Raw genomic sequence first — 15230 nt, 5'->3', positions numbered from 1 at the left:
GTTTTTCTCTTACGTTTCTAAAAATCAAAACTCTTTCTTATCAAAGCCCCCGACTTTCTAAACTGTGTTGTCTTTTCCTTAATTAGCTAGTACACGTGCCGTGTTGCAAGTGTTCTGGGATCGATAAGAATTGGAAAAAAATGCATTATTTTCCCTATGGTGTAGGTTGATAAGACGTGTTGATAAATTAAAGTCTACGAAAAGTTTGGCAGTGAAGAAAATGTGCATTTATTTCCCTAACATTTGAATAGCGAATACTTCGTCATGAAAAAAAAACACACCGTTTCGTGAAAATCCAATCAGCCGATTTGGGAAGAGCGTTTCGAGTCCGAAAGACCCCTTCTCCCAAAGTCATTCATTTTTTCTGGAACACTAAGCACTCATTCGACTGCTCTCCTGAGTTCAACTGGAAAATGAATAGTTCGAAAATTTTGAGATCAGGTGACTTTTCCACGGCTAAATCCTATTTATCTGCTTACACTCAAATTGGGTATTTCCCTACAGGAGAAGTTCCTTGGCTCTGCTCTCCACCCCCTAAATTCTAAGCAGGCGGCCTTGGCCTTGACTGGCGCATCGTCAATAAAACGTGGCTGAAACCACAGAGGAATTTCTTCACAGTGGAGACGTAGCCTTTCGCAACCTGCCGTGGCACGGAACAGTGAGGTTGCCCGGCTCCCGAAATATTTAGCGATTTCATGCCGCAGAAAGCAGGGTTTGGGTTTGGCCACTTCTGACGCCGTTGGGAATGACGTTGACGCTGGTCAAACTCTCCATAGTTTTCTTGATAAATGGAATCGATTGAGGAGTATTGCACAATAGGAGAATTTTAAAAGCGGAGCCTTGAGGGGGGATATAGGTATAGGTGGATGGAGATGAGTGATCGATTTCAGAAACAGAGCAGAGAGTTTTTATATTGCATTTCCTTCTCAGAAGCCTTATGGACTTGTGCAATACACAGAATATACATAAACACAACAACAACTTCTTAATATTAAAACACCAGGCACTGCAGTGGGCGTCTGCGTGGGCGCGTCGCCCTGTCCGGTTGGAAGGGTCAGCGCTAACTCGTCAATGCCTTCGTCGTGAACGCGAGCCATGCGGAAGAGGCCTTATTTCTGGGTCTTTCTTGAGCCAGCCTTGGGCGTGGGTTTACTGCTCATCTAGTCCCGCCCCTTCGGCACGACCCGGGGCTATGGCCTTGGATGCGGCTGTTGGCTGTGTCCGCGGTGTTTGGATTCACTTGGCTCGGTGTTTTCCCTGCTGACGTGACAGGTGTATGAGCCTTCCGAGGGCTGCTTCTCTTTAACCTGGCGATTCATTCAATCCGACAGACATTTGCTGAGTTTTCCTGATGATGTCATGTGCAGGGGAGAGCCCCAGTGACAGGAACCCTTGCTCTCAGGGACAGGCTCCCTGGTGTCGGGGGAGGGGCCATGAGAACAGGCATCATCACACGTCGCTATGGTGATAAGATTCGTCACCTCGCTCAGCCAGCGGGTTCCGGGAAGAGTTCCCTGGGAAGAGGTGATTCTCCCTGTGGATAGGCGAAGGTGTGACCTTGAGAAAAAGGGGGAATGAGGGTCCCCAGCAAAGGGGAAGCTGTTCATTTCCATTCTCAGAGGAATGACAAGTCCCAGGTGTGACGCGGGACCGGCCGCTGGATTCGGGGGCTCGTGGAGGACAGGCGAGGGGCGCGCTGGAGAGGCGGGCGGGCTGGCGCAGACCACACTGGGAGGAGCGGCCTGCTCGGGCCTGCACAGTGGGAAGGCCAGACCCAGGTCGCCGAATTTCGGAGACAGGAAACGGTACGACAGCGAAATTAAAAGAAGGCAATGTAACGAAATCGAGAGCAAATCACAGAAAAATAGAGAGAGAGATCGCCGCGCCCTAGAGATCACCATCTAGACGAGGCCGACTTTCGCACAGAGAACGTCCCGGCGGGTCAGAGAGCGCGAACTCCCGGTCCCCACGTGGGGACGGTGGCCATGTCACAGGCCCTCGTCTGGGGCCGGCCTCGGGGTCTGCGCTGGGGGCCGAGCCGTCCGCTTGGTCTCAGGAAGTGGAGTCCTAACCAGTCTCCAGAACATTCAACCTGCTCGTCCCCAGGCAACGTCAGGGCCTGGGGCCTGCGGAAATCAGGGAGGCCTTAGATTTTCCGGGTGTGAAGTGGGGGTGCTTGTGTCGCCACCCGCGAAAGGCGTCAGTGGGCTAATTCGTGAAGCCTCGAGAACAGCGCCCGACACGGCGGACTTCCATGACTTATCATCAGTAGCACGGTCACCATGACAGACAAGTGTAATAAAGAGCAAGTAACAGCATGCAAATTAAAATTCTGTCTTAAAAGTACGATCACCTGAAACATAATGAATTTTCTATTTGTTCTGCTGCTGGGCAGGGTTCGGTCTTGTACACCGACGTCTCTGTTATAATTAAATAACTTGGGGAAAATTTTTCCCTAAAGGGGCGGGAAGGAAGGAGATGGGTAAGGGAGAGAGGGCGGGGGACACTGATGGAGAGCAACGTTTTTTGCATCAACAGCGAAGTGCGTCTAGGAGATCTGTCCCCCGCCTCGGGAAGAGCGTTCAGTGTTCGATGGCCTCGTAGCATCTTGAACAATTTCAAATAACCGTCTATGGAAAATCACGGGGTTAGATGCTCATTCTCCCGGGCAAAGCAAGCTAACAATACATCAACGCCGACACGTTAGGAGCCAGCTGTCACATGTAACGGAAAAGTATCCTCAGCGGCATTATCAGTGTGTCCGAGATTTTGTGGCGGTGGCCGAACCCTGTTTCTTTTTGATACAAAGATTACAGATCTTATCGACAACTTATAAATAAATGAGCGACCCATTTTGAATGTCTCGGTTTGGGTCTTCTGGAAAATAACAAAAGCAGCAAATTTCAGACGACGGTACTTTACACAGCGTCCGTGAGAAAAAGTCTATCGTTAACGTAAAGAAAACACACACCAGGTTTAGTAGATGACGTCTTGAAAACAGGCGGTATTAGCACAGACACCTGTCGGGTAACCCCAACACCTACCCGTCACCCCCACCCCACCCCTGCCCTCTGTCAGGCATTTATGCTCTGATTAATAAATAACTCCTAACAAAACCCCGAAAGAGGAAGAATTGTAAGAGATTGTGCACTTTAAACGATTGCACCCAACATCGTTTACACGGTTAGGGAGGGTGTTTTCAGGGCTGATTTGATGACACCTGTGTATGTGACGAGGAGACGCCGGTGCTTTTGAGAAAAAATGATGAATTAGACGAGATCACGCCAACCAGTTATTTCTAGCATTGAGAGATGCCACCATTTACATACCACTGAGGAATCTGGTCTGTAAGATAGTCCTCAAGCACTTTTTAAATGATCGAGGACGAGCGGAAAAGGCTCTGGTTGTGTCATCCATGACGAAAAATAATACTTAAATATTTGGTGAGCTGGACATAGCGCAAGGTTTCAGTGAAAGCAGTTAGAAGACTTGACCAGTCTCTTCAATTTACTAGACTTCGAAGTTTGGGTAAAGGACGCAGAAACCTTCCTGGATCCAGAGACCTCACTGTAGCCGGTGATTAAATCACATTGCAGAAAAGACCTCAGAAAATGTTTTTTGATGGGAAACTAGTCAATTCGTTATCTGAATTGGGAAGTGTTTTCTCAAAATCCTCAGAGATATTTTCCCAAGGAAGATGCGCGTTGTAATTATACTCCTCGTCTCCACAATTGTAGATAATGTGCCAATTTTCCCCTCAAATTTTAGGCCAGCTTCATGCTTAATAATGACGATCTCGTGTCAGATATCTACATAAAAACTGGGAAGATTTAGCAAAAACTTTTCTGTTATTTACCATCACTCATCATGTTATACTTTGAGACGATAGCTAAGAAAAATTCAAAATTATTTTCAGCATTTATTAGTCAAGTAATACGTTTTTGGTATTTTCGGAGAGCAGGCGTCTGCAGCCCAGACGGCTAGGTGTATAAAGTCCCAGAATTTTAATTACCGTTTACCTGAAATGCCACTTGGTTATTAAAGTTATTGCAGAGCTTTGGGTACAGTGTTGCTTTTAGACTCAGGGGGTGACTGTCCAGCTTCCCGTGAAACCAATTTGCAGTCCCCAAACCACGGGACAGAGCTGCCTGGCCCTTTGCCCACTGCTTTTCAGGCCTGAACCCCACCCTTGACCCCCTTGAAATAGTAGATGCCGGCTCTCCGGCCCCCCCTGCTGGAGGGGGCGCCCCTTTTTCATAAACGCATTTTTGCTGCCCCACTGCTAGACTCAATTTCTGAAGGGCAGGCCAGGTGACCACTCCCCAGGATGGCCACACAGGGCTCGAGCGAAAACCAGCGAGCTGGACCCGCTACTTCCCTCACAGAAATGAGACTTTAAACTTGCATTAAGGTGCTCGGAAGCGTGGGGATGGAAGGGCCCCGTGAGCCGGACCATTTCGGCCACCCGTGTGCCGAGGAGCAGCAGAGAAGCAGAGACGACCCCGCCACCCCGTCCTCCTCCTGTGAGGGTCCCCTTCACCTCTCGGTCAGCTGCCCAGCCACACGGCACCTGTGACCACAGAGCTGCTATCGAGTCCTTCGGAAATCTGAAAAACCTTAAGAAGCTTATGTGGATTATACGCTCTCATTTTCATTTCTCTGGGACGACCGTACATGAAGAATTGATCAGACCGTCGGCGATCATCTATACATGAACCTAATTTACATGTTTTCTAACAATTACTCCTAATTTATAGGCTATTTGACTTTTAGCCAGTTTAAAGGAATAGTATTTGTAGAAATAACAGAATGATATTTATGGGAGTAATTTTTTCCATCGGGATGTATTAGAATCAATAACTAAAAAACATTCTTGTTCTTTTGTATGCTGAAAGGTTTTGGGAACACTATATTATCCTTCCCCTACTACCTTACTCCTAATAAATACCTTGGCCGGAGGCAATGCGCCGGTCCGTTCCAGCCATTTTTCAGGAATATTTCCTGGTAATGATCGGGTACGTGAATAATGATTATGCATCGCAAACATTCCCTCTTGTTAGTCTTACAAGCATCCTGGGAGACGTGTGGGTTCAGAAATAGGATTATCAATTATTTTCATGATTATTTTCACTTGTGATCTATCTCTCCAGTGGAACACAAGCTGTCAAATGCTCGCTATGCCTGGACGCGGTTTCTTGCCTCACAATGAGCTCCCAAACGCCCTTCCCCCTCCTCTCTGACATGTACCTGGAACACACGCTTGCAGAACAACGGGGCTCTGTCGCTATAGAAAACTATTTAATCATGTCGTTGTCACTTCTTAGGTTTAAAGAAAAATGGAATGAAAAGCCCCAGGAATATGCCCCAGTCATCACCAGTCGGAAGCTCGGAAGACCTGTGTTTTCCGTCCGCAAGCTGAGACACGGCCATCCTGAAGGAGGCGCGTGGTCTTCCAGGCAGAATCCTTACTTTGCCTGAAGTCGTAATCCGCACATCGGATTGCAACGCGGTGCCCCGAGTGAGAATACCTGGGAAACGTCGCTGAGCATCAGAGGAGGCTGTGAGTTCTGATCAGATCGTGACGGTAATCCCGCCGTGATCTTTGAGGGAACCTGTACCATTTCATTAAAGAGTCACTTAAATAGACACCAGGCTAATAACGAACCTCCGAACTCAATATTCGCATTCAAAGATGAAGAGTTTAAAATATTTTGAAATTATTTAATGTAACCGTTTTCGACCACTTCGATGTATGACACAGAGACATACAGAATCTGTTTTGGGGAGCGAGGCGTAGCATAAGAGACATGTGGATCTCTGCAGGGCTCGGTCTGGGGTCGGCAGATCCTCCCGCCCCCACCCCACTGCCTCGGGGGCCCTGAGGTCAGAGGGAGAACCGAGCGGGAACTGTCAGTGTGGCCAGGCACAGTGGGGAGGACGTGTCCCCTAGGGACAGCTGATCACCCCCCTCCTCCGCCCCCGAGTTCAGCCACCAGGGAGCAGGGCTCCCTGTGGTCAGACTCGACTTTTACGGGGAAGCCGGAAATTTGGGTTTCTCCCACAAAAATGGGACTTGCTGGCTCGGTTTGGTCAAACGTATGAGCATGTAAACGAGGCGCGCCGTCCCTGGGTCTCACTGGAACATTCTGGCCTCGCAGCTGTGGTCTCTCAAGCAGACGTCCGAATAAAAGTCTTAATCAGAACAAGAATAATTTTGACCTGCAACATAGTGAGCATCGATCATATCTGGAAACGATTTCGTCTAAAATTTCTCACGTCGACGGGGGCGCATTTATGAGGGAGCATTTCACGTCGAGGAAGTTCATAGGGATTACCGACAACCAGTGGGTGGATCGGGGTGAAGTCTTTCCAGGAGCTGGACCATTGGGTCAAGCGGTGGGGACGCTTCTGTTTTACCGCAGTCTCCCGACTGCTTCCCTGACAGGGCGGCGCCGCTCACGGTCACCCTGTCACGCCGGACGGTGGCATCTTCTCCGTAGTCTTGTTTCTGCGAGATGCGGCGACTCTCAAAAGCGTTCTGTAATTTCTTGCACTGAAAAATCTCATCTAATTACTGACTTTGCTTTTTATTTATTTGATAAATCGTGAGGTGTCACCGCCTTTTCATTCATCGGTCATTTTATTTTTTCTCTTCTGGAAATTGTTCATCGTTTTTTCCCCGTCGTGTTGGTTTGTTCCCAGCTATTCGTCTGCAGAAAGCCTGGTTTAATCCTCTGCCTGCTCGACGTGGTCTAAGTATTTTTTTTCCAATGTGTTTCCTCTCTCTCTGGTCGTTTTTTTCTGAGACAAATATCTGTATTTTCTTCTATGAATTTGGAGATTCTCATCTCAGTCCAAAAGTAATTTTAAACGTTCCTCCTTAGTAGCCTTGGGGGTTTCTAAGTATGGGCTCTGTCGGCTCTCCTCAATAATTTTGTCTTATAATATTCATACCCATTGTTTCGCGTAATTTGTTTCTATAATTATTTCACGGGCATCAACAGGAAGAACGGACATGCCCTGGGGGGTCGTGTCCTTCACCCGCCGCCCTGTTCACCCCTCATTTCCACTGAATTCGTTCTTTGCCTTTCGTTTTCCTTCTTCTCGTCCCCTTTTTCTTCCCTCCCCTCTCCCCTCCTCTCCTCCTATCTTTGCTTTTCCTCTTCAACCCCGGAGTCTTTTTGAAACTATGATCGCGCGTTCGAGTATCTTCATTACGGTCGTGACACTCGTGGCAAATCCCGGATCGTCTTCGGCAACTCAGCTGTACAACTGTGCACGCTGGCTAGGGCGGCACCTCTGCCCCGGCTCACGTGAGGTTCACCCGGATGGCCCCCCGTGGCGACACCACCGCCTCCACGGGATCTGCCCTGGGGAACAGCAGTGAGAAATTCGGCAGCCGCTCTTTCTTGGTCAAGGGTCCCTGGGCAGGTGACAACCTGCACGATCGTACGTGAGTGACGCCATAGACGCTAAGCTTCCTGAATTCCTGAATGACAATGTAACCATGGACATAGAGTCTCTGACCCATTCGTGGACTTTCGATTTTGTAGAGAATTTTAGGATCGCGGTCTTTGCCTCTCATTTAGCTTGCCTGCTTTGGTTGCCGGGTTACTCTAGAAATAAAGAGAAGAGACAAATATACGTGGCCACACTGCCATTTTTGCTTGATTTCTTTGTGAAATAGGACCAATCGCTCAAACTGTGCAAACAAGGAGGGATAAGAAGCAGTACATGGGACCTGAAACTCCTCAGAAGAGGGGCTTCTTTTGAGCAGAAATAAGAATGGAAAACAGAAACGTGCACGCTAAGTGTCAGGCTCCGCACTGTGCGCTTTACACAGTGATCAGATTGAGCCATTTGATCCCCAAAACAGTCACTCTAGGGGCGAGTAGTGTTGTGACCTTTGTTTGATGGATGAGAAGTTGAGCACAGAAATGAGCGTTTTTCCAAAGTTCCGGGGGGACCCAGGATTCGAACCCAAGCCTCCCGGCCCCTCAGCAAGCCATGCCACCTGCCTGACGTCAGGCACGTTGTCTGGGGTTCATTGAAAATATTGGGAGGCACGTCTATACGTAAGCCATTGGTCACACGGTCCCATGGCCAAGTTCTCTGCTTCGCGACAGAGCTGAGCTGACGACAGGTCGTCTAGTTAAATTGATTATCCTGATTTTACAGCCGCAGCCATCAAATGAATATATTTTCACATAATCAGATAATTTGGGGTGATAATGGCCAATAGCGACTCCCACATACCTACACCGAGGCGGTGTGCTGGGGGCTTCACAGAATTCACTTTCGATCCTCACTGAGAGGGGACTGCCCTGAAGGTCTTTAAAGCAGTGATGTTCAGTGTCACCTGAAGTCACACGACGGGGACACACGCAAGGCCTTGGAGGCCATCGTGCAGGAAGGAGAAGCTACAGGGCTGAGCTCTCCTCAGAGCTGGTGGGTCCTGGGGTTCTGCTGAGGGCCTCTGTGAAACAGCACAGGACAAAGAACAGCAGAGGAAAAGAAAAATCACGGGCAAGAAAGTAAACTTGTGAATTTAGGACACAGACCACAGCAGGATGGGTGGCTGCTGCGTGCGGCTGTCAGCAGAGCCAACGGTGAGGGTGTCGGCGCTCCAGAGGCCACCTGCTCGCTCACGCCAGCAGCCCTGGGCCAGGAAAGGGCGCGGGCCACCAGGGACACGGAGCGACATGGTGCCCGCATCTAGCGTCACTGCTGTCACGGGGCGGCCAGCTCCATGGCCCCCAGGTGCCTCCCTCCCTGTCCCCGCAGTGCCTGAAAAAATGAATCACGCAGATCTTCGTCAGGGGATTGATGAGCCTTTAAATTATTACTGGCCGTGACACCAGGTCAGCCACGCAGAGTGCGAGTCATTCCCCTGAGGAGGAAGATGTCCCTGTGACGTCTCACCGTGGGGAGACGCATGGGGGCACAGCCTGCTTTCTGTAGAAGGAGGTGTCCCCCGATAGCAAGAGCTCCCGCCGAGGCGTCAACAGCTTCCGTCTTCTTTACGGCTTCAACACTCCCCTAATTTCTCCGTTAATTCTATAATGGGGCCTCATTATACATGTCCCGAAATTGTTTTTTATTTCCCCTCGGGGGGGTGGGAGGGAGGTAAGCTCTAAAGATTTGCCTAGATCATTTCATTCAATGCCTCATTTTCAAAATGACACGCAACCAGAATGCCATTGTTTTGAATTTGGTCTCTAGGGGGAAAAAATCAAAACAAAAACTATGACGATATTCAAGAAACTTCGAGGGAAATGTTTAGGTTACATGGACGTAGAGACTATACGCAGGATTTCGGCGTCTGAGATTTTTCTCAGAACAGAGCTGTGCCGTTCTTATTTTAAATCCGCAGCGGGCCCGAGGCATTTTTTTTGTCGCGGTTAAACCAATGGCAGGACGGTGTTCTGTCCTCACTGGACAATGACATTCTTGTCCATCGAGACTCTGGCCCAAAACATCGGTCCCGTTTCCCGGGGACTAGGAAAGACAAGGCGCACGCACAGGAGAGCGTGACAACGGCGGTGCTTCACGGCGACAGACGCCGCCGGGACGGATCCTGTGTAAGCGAGCGCGTGAGCTGCGTGCCACGCTGGGGACCTTCTGGGCGCCCCGACAGCCGCCGGTGGCCTGCGGGCGGGCCGGGCCAGGCGGCCAGGTTCGGGAGCTGTCGGCGCGTGGGCGGCTCCGGTCCGGACCCCGCGGGGCCCAGCGGGTCAGCCGCGCGCCGCCGCCTGTCCCCGTGCGCGCCGTGCGCGCCGTGCGCGCGGTCCGCGGTGCGGGGCTCTGCGCTGCGCGCGCGCGCGCGCGGAGCGCACACCAGGAGTGACAGGTTGAATTAGAGCGTGCTGCCAGAGCGGGATGCGTGCAGACGAGCCGTAATTCCGCGGAAATGAGATAAGTGCCAGCATGGAGGTGACGGGAAGGAAGGGATAATTAGACCTGATGACGGAGCGCGGGCGAGGATAATGGGGCCGAGGGGCAGGGGCGTGGGGGAAGGGGTGTCCATCCATCTGAGCGGTTCCCAGTCAGCTCCTCTCTACATCCGGCGGCAGGGAAGTGGCTACAGGCTTTTCTCCCAGGCCGCTTTCCCTTCTTGGCCCCTCACGCCTTGCTGCTTGTGATCCACCCACCACCACACACACACACACACACCCACACACACACACACACACACCCACACCACCCACACACACACTGCCTAAGGCTTGAAGTGTCACCCTGGCTGCCCTGCTTCTCTCGGGGACGCTCCAGGCCCTGCAGTCCAGTCTCCACGGGTCCTCCCAGGCTGGCGCCGCGGCCCTCACCGATCTCACCCTCGTCTCACCCCCGCCTTCGGAATGCGACCCTGGAAATGTAAAACTGACCTTGTCACTCCCCGCCCGAGGCCTGCAGTGACTCTCCCTTACTCGCAAAATAAAAGTCAAGCCACTTCTCCACACGACAGGTGTGTGTGCGTGTGTGTGCATGCATCTGTCGTGTGTGTATGCACGTGCGTGTGTGAGTACAAGTGTGTGTGCATCTGTGTGCGCGTGTGCATGTGAGCACAGGTGTAGGCACAGGGGTGTGCATTTGTGTGCATGTGTACATATGAGCAAGGCGTGCATGCATCTGTTGTGCATGTGTGCATGTGCAAGTAGGCACGGTGTGTGCGCATCTGTGTGCACGTGTGCTTGTGAACACGGTGTGGGTACAGATGTGTGTGCATCTGTGCGCATGTGGGCACAGGTGTGTGTGTGCACGCATACCCTCCACTGCATCCTGCAACCTTTAGTACCCTCTGGGGGATGTGCGTGTCCTGAACCTTGCCTTACTCAAGGGAGAATCATGTGGCTACTGAGGTGTCACTAGGAGGAGTCAGGAAGCCATGGGCTGCGGGATAGCATGGGAGGATGGAGGGGTGGCAGGTGGTGGGTGGCTTAAGAAGGGACAGGTGGAGAACTCGGCTTCCCTTGATTTGTGGCTTCCGCCGGGCCGGCCAGTGGGTTCTGTGGGAAGGCCAACGGGTGACGCTCGGGCTGGCATCCCGTCCTGTTCTGGAGAGAGAGTCTCTTGTCTCTCTGATCCCCAGACTTAAAACGCACTTTCATGGGGCCGAGTGGGGGCGGGGGCGGGTAGCGGCCTGGGTGGTTAGCTGCGTTTCCCAGGGTTGCTGATGTCTAGGGTGCTTCGGCTCAGAACAGTCCGGAAAGGACTAGGAATCGCATCCCTCCTCCCCGTGTCCGCTGATTTCAGGCTTCCTGGGCCTTTGCTCAACGCCCTCCTTCTCCCGCTCACTAGCTGCCAGCTCCTCATCACCGGTGCCTTCAGGAGGCGCTGGCTAAATCACGTGGCCCGTGTTCACGAACGTGCACGGGCCTCACACGTGACGTGCGAACGGAGATTTTCAGTTAGCGTTTGCCTGGCGACTTGATTTGTGCTTCCTTCTCGCCTTTGTATTTCTACGGCATGAGTTGCGTCCCATTTCCGCAAAGGGCTGGACTTGTGGGCGGGAGCAGAATGCAGTCCCGGTGGGTGGCACATGTGAGAGGGAGGGGTGCGGCCCCCCAGTGCCGCGGCCCCTCCCCTGCCACTCTGCCCCGCGGAGCATCTTGCTCTCGGAGTTCCCCGGTTTGCTTGTTCATCATCAGTCCGCTTCCAGCACGCAGGTCACCCCTTAGAGGCTGGGTTCGCCCAGTGACATGTCCTTCCGCCAGCACCTCGCGTCCTGCAGTGACAAGTCCGGCGGCCGCCTGAGCCGCGAGAGGCTGGGGAGGGGACGGAGGAGGTGCTGGAGCCCACGAGGCCCGTTCCCGTCCCACGGCGGCTTCCCAAGATCTCGCAGTTCGGGGGGAGCCCTGAGTCCTGTGGACGGGTGGGTGACTCCTCTGGACAGCGGGCGACAGAAGGGACCCTGCGCCTCCGCCCGGAAAGCGCCGGGGAGTGGCGCCTCGTCTGCCCCCACGTGTCGCCGTGTGGGGCAGTGACCCCGCGGACTGACCTCCGTGGGCGGTGCCAGGGACGGGGACAACCGCTCACGCAGACCCACCGCGGTCACTGACTGGTACAAGCCTAGTGATCCTGTGTGACCACGGGGACGCGGGGGCGGGGCGCTGCTGCAAACTCCGCCCACGGAGGCGGGAGATCTCGCCAGTGACCGCGCTTCACCTAGGGGCAGCCTGTGACCCTATTCCCACGTCGCCACCCAGCGCCCCGACCTCGGGCCTCCCCTCCGTGCTTGCCTGTGGGGCATGCACACCCCGAACTCCTTGCCCCACCCCTAGCTGCACCCACTTCTCGTCCGTCTTCGCCCAGCGCGCCCCCGCCGTCGGCGCGTAAGCCCGGAGAAGACCGCTCACCCGCGCCCGCGGGCTGCACTCAGAGCGTGAGTGCCCATCCCACGTGGCCTGTCCCCGGCCCCGCCTCGACCCCAGACACCGTCCCGTCCACCTTCCCAGGAGACTGCTCCGCCCTCCCGCCGGCCGCCTGCCCTCCTGCGCCCATCGCCTCTCCGCCGGTTCACGGGAAAACACACGCGCGCAGAGCGATCCCTCAGTCCCCGGCTCCGGCCCCGGGTCCTGCATCTCGGCCCGTGTCTGGGTCCTTCCGCGGTCCTGGGAGAGCCGGCCAGCCCCTGCCCAGGGCCACCGCGCGCAGCCCCTCGCGCGAAGATGCCTTCACTCCCGCTCCTCCGGGACGGCGCGCGGCCTCCTCTGCGCCCGCCCGTCTCCTGGGATTTCCAGGCCCCAGAAACCTGCCCGGCCCGCGGCGCGTGCGCGGTCCTCCCCTCCTTAGCGGATTCCGCTGTCACTCAGGTTCCTGCATGTCCGCTATTCAGGTAGGACACGGAGAACGCCCTTGGCCCAGAGGTTCAGGCCATTTTATCCGGCGCTGGAGGACATGGCGTGGTTTCTGATTGGGGGAGGGCGGGGTCCTGTAAAAAATACCGCAGCGAAGACATTTTCGAGCGGAGACGCATTTCCATTAGGTAGATCCACCCGCATAGAATTGCGTGGCAAAGATACACAATTGCCAAATGCTGACAAACATTGCCAGACTGTCTTTCGTGAAAACTTCAGGGCGATAGCCTCTGGCTGTTTTCCACGTCCATGTCGCTGTAATAGATTAGTCTTCATAATTTCTGACGCCGCAATAAGCCAAAGATCGTGCTTTGTCTGCTTCCCCCTTCCTATCGGTGAAATTAATCATCTTTCACATGTTTATGGGTCACTTGCAATTTTTCCTTCTTATCGCCTCTCCAAAGCCATTGACTATTTTTTCTTTATTTTGTCCTGTTTTCTTTTGCTTTGTGGAAGCTCTTTAAATATTCTGATTATTAATGCTTTGGGTATGGGTTCGCTGCCGATAATCCCTCCCAGGCGGCTTCTTGCCTCTCGACTTGCTTTTCGTTCTGGTTAAGGAAAAGACAGCATCTCAGTGGGCGGGGACGCACACGCATGCACGCGCGCACACACTCACACACACGCTGCCGCAGGCACAAAGCTTTATGGGAGTGAACCAGCAAAGGGGCCAGAAATAGGTGCCAGCAAAGCGCCCCGGGTCCCCCGCGTCCCTTCCGGGGACACGCAGTTAGCAGTCAGAGTGGAACAAACACGCGTGTGGCTTCGTTTTCCACACCATTTCTCCGGGGAGTAACATCGGGCTTCTCTGCTCGCTGTTAAAGACACTTGACTTTCCCATCTTCTGGAATCCGTCAGAGCTCAAGGCAGCCCCTGGAGTTTGGGTCTTGCAGTCCTGAACCCAGAGCCAGTGCCCAGACTCATGGGAAAGGAGATGGCGACGGTCTCCCGTCCAGCCGCGGTGTTCGGAGCAGGAGCGGCCACCTGACACCAGCTGCTGGAGGGGACAGAGAGAGGAGGAGACAGGGGTGTCCCGAGCCGGGTGTGCGGGGCACAGGGCTTCGGCGTGAGGCCCGGGACAGTCCGGGGCGGGCGAGGCTGCGCCACGTGGGGAAGGGGGACGCTGTGTAGCCTACGCCCAGTGTCACGGGGCTGGATTCGGGCGCGGGGGTATTTTAAGAGGGAACAGACTGTGTCACGAAGGTGTGCTCATTCCACGCTGAATCCGGATCGCCGTTCTGATGTGTCTCCTCAGCCATGACAGACAACGGATCAAGTTCCCTTTTTCCTTCTTAGATTTAACCTGCAGTCATCATCACTTCTTAACTGCTCTGGACAGAACAAAACCCGAGAAGCAATTTACTTGAAGAATGTAATCAGTTATTGATTACTCTCTCTCTCTCTCTCTTTTTTTTTTTCTCGAGGAGATAGAATCAGTGTGTAAGCTTTTATCCGGGAAAGTCCAGGACCGTTTTTATACTCCGCGTTTAGTTGCGTTCCATTCATAGTCTCTGTATAAAAGTCACATTTCAGGCATTGTGTTGTAGATAATCATTATTTTTTAAAAAGGATTCATCGTGTGGCCTGTGTGAAAAATTCACAGTAGGCAGACGATATTTAATAAGGAAATCAATAATGCTCATTTCAGGGGAAAAAAATTAGGTCTAGAATATAGCCGGAGAAGATAATAAAACAGGATCAAATACTAAATTTCAGACCCGATGAGCCATTAGGGATAATGCAATTCACCGCAGTGCCCGGGCACGGTGTATTAGAGAGCCGACACCACACGCCGAACGTCGCATAAATGCAAATCCAACCTCATCTGTCATATGATGGAAGCACGAGGAAAAGTAGTCCCCTGGCATCGCACGTAGCATTTGTCACTTTAGCGACGCGACGTTGAGGACGGAGAGTTGAATAAGCATCTTCCCAATTACGGAGAGGCGAGCTCGGCGCACCACTCGCGAGGCCGTAATGTGTATGACACAGTCCAAGTAAAACCTTAAAAGCGGGAGGGGCCTGGGGCCGGTCATTCCACCCCACCTCCCCTCTCCTGCAAGGGTGCTGCCTGGGACGCTCGCTGCTGATGGGAGACGGTCCTGGTGCTCGGTAGACGTTTCGAACCTGGCATTGTCCAAATGCTGCGTGTTTTTGTGGCTCCGACACGCACTCTTCATAGTTCCCACTCGGGAATATGAGCACCAGTGTCTTCTGGCCTCGCGTAGAATGCACATGCTTTTATTTTTCTATATGACACACTTGCAAATATCTGAAAGCAGCTTTCTTGCCTCTGGCTTCTCTTCTCCAGGCTAAACATCCCGGATCCCTCAACATAACCTCCCAAATAATCTAGAATGCAAACATTAAATA

This window comes from Pteropus medius, unplaced genomic scaffold (assembly GCF_902729225.1).
Source record: "Pteropus medius unplaced genomic scaffold, Ma_sr-lr_union100, whole genome shotgun sequence".
NCBI lineage: Eukaryota > Metazoa > Chordata > Mammalia > Chiroptera > Pteropodidae > Pteropus > Pteropus medius.
Note: the sequence above shows the minus strand (reverse complement) of the source record.